Genomic DNA, 6,535 nt, shown 5'->3' with positions numbered 1-6,535 from the left:
AATCCCATAGTAGGAACGAGGAGCCCTAGGAATAAATAAATCTTTTAGGCCCTATAGGCTAAAACTAGTCGATAGTTATTATTTTATATTAGAGGTATCCTTTTTCCCCTCCCCCCCTTTACTCCCCTTGCTATTTTCCCCTTTTTTATTTTTATCATTTTTAGTCTATTCCCCCTCTAAAGCCCCCTCCCCCCCTCCCGGGCTAAGAAAACCTATAATAATATAGCGATATCCTTTTAGGCGTAGGCCTATTATTTTAAGGTAAGGACCTTCTTTTTCTTAAGGTCTAATATCTTTTAGGTTACCTTAGGAGTGCTAAGGCCTCCTACCGCCGCTACTATTATTACTACTGCCTATCTACGCCTTTAAGAGGCGGATACCTATTTAGCCCTCTACTAAAGGGCCTTATAATTATCTACTTAAAGGCAAAAATAGTTAGCTAGTAATTCGTATTATATATAAATCGAAAATATATTTTTATCCCCCTAATAATAATCTCTTATACGTCTAGAAGTTCTTATATTAGGATTTAGTTCCTAGGGGTCCTCTCTAGGAGTATATATATCTTACCCGCTAAGGCGTAAAGATAGTAGGCTACTTTAGTCCCTGCCTATATTAGCCTTACTAAAGAGTAGGTATAACCCGGCCTATACCTTATTAACTATGGTATCGATACTTAAGGTCCTCTAAGCGTATTAGATATAGCCTATATAGCTATTTATATAGTTCTCCGGGCTACTATATGAGGGTTAGAAGCGGTTCTATAGCGCATAAGACCTATACTTACCCTTTTATCTAATATCGCCGACTATTTAGGCATTTTTGCTTCTACTATTGCTATTTTTATTCTTATTATTATTATTATAGCTATTGCTATTGCTATTATTGCTGCTGCTATTAATCTGCTAATAGGGTCAGCATTAGCCCTATATTGTAATAGAGGGGTTATTATATATTTTAGAATTAGTGCTATAGAGGAAAAGAAGAAAAAGAAGAAAAGGCATAAAGCTAGGGGGCATTGCTAACCTATATACTGATATAGTACCTAAGGCTAATCGCTCTTATCTTTAAATTTAGCTTACTTTTGCCTATGCACTATAGACTAACGCGCCTAAGATACGCCTGGGCCCCTAAAGGCGTATGCCTGGCGAGAATACTATTAATCCTACCCCTCTAGCCTTACCTTCCCCTTATTTTGCACCTAATAGTACTCCAACCTAGGCCTAATACTCTTAGAATTTATACTTATACTCTTCCTAAGTAATACTGCTAGATATAGTCTTAAGCGGTTATGCACCCTACTCTCTTATGCACTAGATACCTGCCGCCCCTACTGCGGGGCGATATAAAGTAGAAATTAAGATTGCAGGAAGGGTTTTCCTCCCGGCTGCTGGGTTTTTCCTTTCTAAATCATCTCTATAAAAGTACTAGATAGGTTATTTAGCTCTAAATAGCCTCTAGCGTAATTTAATAATAATAATATCTAAAAAGGGTTATTATATAATAGGGCATGCCTGCATATTTCATCTTATAAAGCCTGTAATATATTAGGCGATAATAGTGATTGCATCGGCGTATATAATAGGAAATATTAGGTGGCTATAATTTGCGGTGGGATATCCTCCTTAATATCTTTATTTATATCTACTGCTATTATCGCCTTAAAGTCTTTAATGATATCGTCAATATCGGTATTTTCAGGCTCTTATTGTTATAGGTTATCCTGTATATCCCCTTCGTATTACTGTAAAAAAGTACTAAACTTCTTATCGTTAGGTGTGATACGGTGTGACTGGCTTTTTATCTAATGGGCCTTAGAGTCTTATTATTCTTTAATAGGGTGGTTTAATAACTAGCAACCTATTTTATTGCATATAAAACATTTCTTCTGATAAGGTCTTATAAGGTATGATCCAAATTGCCGTTGTGAGGGTCTAAAACGTTAGGGGCGTTTAAATCGGCTATTAGATTGGTTATATCTGCGGTCTGTAAATAACGCTATATTATCACTAATATCTATATCCGTAGTATCTTGTTGTTGTATTTGAAGGAAGTGATTTTATTGATCTTAGTGTGATTATGCTGCTTTATATATGGATATAGAATGCCGTAGGTCTGATGTAAGCCCTTCAAATATTGGTATATAACGGTATATAGCCTGGCTGCACTCTAGGGTATCCCTTACGGCATTTAGTACTTACCGATATAGCTCAGTATCTGCTATCAAGGGGGGAAAAAGACTATAATGCAAGCGTTATAGTTCTTCTAATAAAATATTAAGGCATTCAAGCTTAGATTTATTGGGGTGTTTTGCAATAATTGATTATAGCGTTATTTTATTCCACCGATATAAATAGAATTGCTCTGCGCTTTTAGTCTTAAAGTGGCTTTTAACCTTATAGACCATTTCGTCAAATATAAGGGCATTATAGATAGGTTCTATATTATCGAAGTAAAAAGTCTCTATATCGCCGATTAATATGATTTGAAATGCCCTATTGTATGCGTAATTGGGCAAGCCTAGTAGTCGACATTTGCTTTTAAAAGATATAACCTTTGGAATAATAAAGTCATCTATTTTACCGCTGTATCTATCCTCTGTACGGTAGCTGCGTAATAGGTCAGATATCTTTTTAGATATATCGTCCCGGTGTTTTAGAATATCTGGCTCTAGAGGATATTCTGGAATATCTTATTGGTTGCGTTGTAGTATAAAATCCGGCTTGGATGGGTGCCCTGCTGTAATAGTTGGGTTATTTGTTATAATCGGGTTATTTATTATAATTGGCGGCTTTTGTAGGTGGTTATGATACCATGATTCGTCAAATCTAGCATTTGTTGTGCTTTGACCAATATTGGTAGCCTGCCTAGTGCCGCTGGAAACGGTAATACGGGAGTTATTAATATCGGTAATACGGGGGTTATTACTGTCGTAATTATTAGTATCGGATTGATGCCTATATACTTGTTGATCTGCCTTATTTGAGCTCTCTGTAGATGGCAGTATATTATCCGGGTTAATTATTTGGCCTCTTATTGGTATAGGCCGGCCTCGTAAGCCTCGAAAAAATCCGCCTCTATTAGGGGTATAAGCCCTAGGATAATATAAATCGTTGGGTCGGGCCGGTTGACGGGCCGGTTATTGCGGACTATATTCCTCGCTATTATCTTTGTCATGTGAATTATCTTTGCTTATTATATTACAAGAGCTTTCCCCTATCTCAATTTATAGTTTTAATGTTGATGGGGGGATAATTTCCGTTTGCCGTAGTTGAGCGCTGGGTGTATTAAAGTCCCTATTAGAAGAAGGGGCTTGTGACGGTCTTTCTGGTAAAGGTATGACTGTTGCTTGTAATATAGTCCTTCCAGATGTGTTTTGCAGTATTTATAATTCTCGCGCAGTATTACCAATTGGTATAGATACTTCCCTATGTGGATTTAATCGCGATATAAATCTTTTGCGTTATAGTTATCGGCTTATTTCTTCTTGTGGCCATATAGGATTTTCCGGTTGTTGTAGGCAGTTAATTAAAGACGGTATAACTGCTGAGCCTGATCGTCCTACATATACGCCATGCTCACGTAGGATTATACGGAATTCCCGTAATAGCTTACCATTAATGCGTTTAAATAAGACTTCATCCCACTCGCTAAAGTCATCGCAAAATATATCCTATAAATTGTCATCCATATCTTCGCCTATATCATAGGCGTTAAAGCGGTATATTAGCCGATTATGTAGGTCGGTATTGGTTGCATTTTATGGATCAATATGCTCATTTGCATCTATCCAATTCTTATCTATAAGCTTAGTATATTTTTGTAGTGGCTCAGGTAGTGATAAATATGGTGGTATTGGTGATAATAGTCGTGATGAATCTATATTGATAGTGTGTAATTTAATCGCTAAATAGTATTACCAAAGGTCGTAATATATAGCGTATTTGCAGAGTGTAAATTGGTCGCTAAATGGTATTATCAAAGGTCGTAATATATAGCGTTTTTGCAGAGTGTAAATTGGTGGCTAATTGGTATCGTCAAAGCGTGATATATAGCGTTTTTGCAGAGTGTAATTTAGTGGCTGATTGATATCGTTAAAGCGTGATATATAACCTATTTGCAAAGTATGTAATTTAGTTGCTAATTGGTATTATCAAAACGTGATATATAGCAGTATAAGTAAGCCTCGTAATGGACGAGAGGAGAGAAGGTTAATATCCGTAATTTATCTCTCAGATTAGCACAATCTCGCCGAGATCGTCTCTTCTAGATAAATCTCTAGCTGATCTATATTACTACTATAACACTGATCAGTATTGAGCTGGCCCAAGTCCTAGTGCGTAGGGTGCACGCGTGATACTACTATATCGGTGACTATCACGGTATCACCTATCAGAGGTATTAATTGTCCCTAAAGTGAATATATTGTGATGTGTCTATCTAAGAAAGAAGAAAGCAAGAAAAGACTAAGGGCGGCGATGTGCCCTATATGCTATGTGTGCCGGACACGCAATGACTACGTATGCCTGTGTGCCATAGCCATATATGCCGCGTCACTATCAGGTGCACTGACTAAGTGACTGACTGACTGACTACGTATGCATATATGCTATAGCTATATCTGCCGTGTCATTATCAGGTGCACTGACTAAGTGACTGACTAACTAACTAACTGACTGACTGACTTACTAACCGACTGACTAACTTACTGACCGACGATTCCGACACAAGGTAAAAACCTACCCTCTTGACCATACGGCCAAAAGAGTACGTATTGTACCAAGTTACCATACTTGGTACAATTGACACCTATATCCCCTTGGCACTATACTGCGCGCAAGCTTGCCCTTAGTATGATACGGGCGTAGCCCAAATCCTTAACAATTATACTCTAAATGCCTATAAGGTGCTACTCTATTAGGGTTAGATTTAACTCCCCTCTTTTGAACTACTAATAACTATAATAATTTAATAATATTATAACTCCCCTTATTATAGGGCACTTAGGGAAGAATACGACTTTTTAGCTACTATAGTAGGATTATTACTTTAATAATATATCGTTTTGTTGCAAAATGGTGATTCAGAACACTGTTGGAAATGTACTAGATACCGATAGTGGCGTACAAGGCGTTGCAGAATAAAATAAAGAGCTGGTTAAAGATTTAAAGCGTACAAGAGGTTGACTAGAGCAAAGATGTCAGAGAAATCTGATTCTAATTGTTGGTAACTATTCTAGCTAGAAAGAGGGAATTTTAGGCATATTTCTACCATCTTGAAAAAGTGGTTGAAAATAATGAAAAACCGCAAAAATAGCGAAAAACCCGACGAAAAGTCGGTCTGCCTAACCGTGCCCAGTCTGTGCCCAATATCCTACCTAGTGCCTACCCAATGCCTACCCAACCAAGCCTAGTGGCTTGTAGCGGTGTGCCGGATGCCCTATAATAGTCTGCCGTACGGGCCGGAAGCCCTATATCGGTCTGCCGTACGGGCCGGAATCCCTATATCGGTATGCCGTAAAGGCTCGATATAGCGGGAGACTGTATGTAGAAGGCCGAAAGTGCTGATTTGCCCATATGGTAATCCCATAGAAATGCGCCGCCTGTTGTGGGCCCTGTGGCCCACTGTGACCGGCCGCTGTGGCCGGATGTGGGTCGCTGTGCCGGTGCCGTGACCGGCGCTGTAGCCCACTGTAATCGGCGTTGTGGGGCGCTGTGCCCCACCATAGCGCCTGGTATAGCCACCGCGATATCTCAACGTAGAGACGTCGTACGGTAGCGAGACCAGTACCAAAAATACAGCTAAAAAGGCGCTGATTTCAACACGTTTAAAATAGCTTAATTCGTTTAGAACTACTAATACTATAGGGCGTATGAAAGCCGCTAATTATACTAAGGCCTACTCTAGCCTTTACTAATCCTAGATTATTTTTAGTCTCAAATTTCTATAAATTTTATAACTAACCTCCTAGCCTATAATATCTCCGACTCGTATTACCTAATAATTATTACCGATTATCTATTAAAATATATTTAGCTTAAGGCAATATACTTAATGTAAGCGGAGGATTATATAGAATGGTTCTTAGACTACTAATAGCAGCACTATAAGTTCCCCACCTAGATTATTAGCGATAGAGGCTTAGACTAAATAAGCTAATTCTAGATTATAATATATAAGGCTTTTAGGACTAAAAAACTCCTTTTAACTATATATTACCTATAGACTAATAGTAGTATAAAATATATAAACTAGGAGGTTTAAGCTATTTTATATATAAAGGTAGCATTTGATTAGTATAACTAGTCTTAATATCTTGCAATTTATTAGTATACTCTAAATAATTATACTTCTTTAGTTACTAGATATAGCCTGAATTGCCTCCTAAATGGCTTTAACTCTCCTATTATAGCCCCTCCCCTTAATATCTCGCCGAATTTTATAATCCCTAAGGGGTAGCTAGTACGCTTCCTAGCTATAATGCAAGAGGGGGGTAAACTCGCCTAAGCCGCTATCGCCTTTACTTAATAGAGGC

This window comes from Ustilaginoidea virens, chromosome 3 (genome assembly GCF_000687475.1).
Source record: "Ustilaginoidea virens chromosome 3, complete sequence".
Lineage (NCBI taxonomy): Eukaryota > Fungi > Ascomycota > Sordariomycetes > Hypocreales > Clavicipitaceae > Ustilaginoidea > Ustilaginoidea virens.
The sequence above is the reverse complement of the archived record's forward strand: the minus strand, read 5'-3'. Positions refer to the sequence as shown.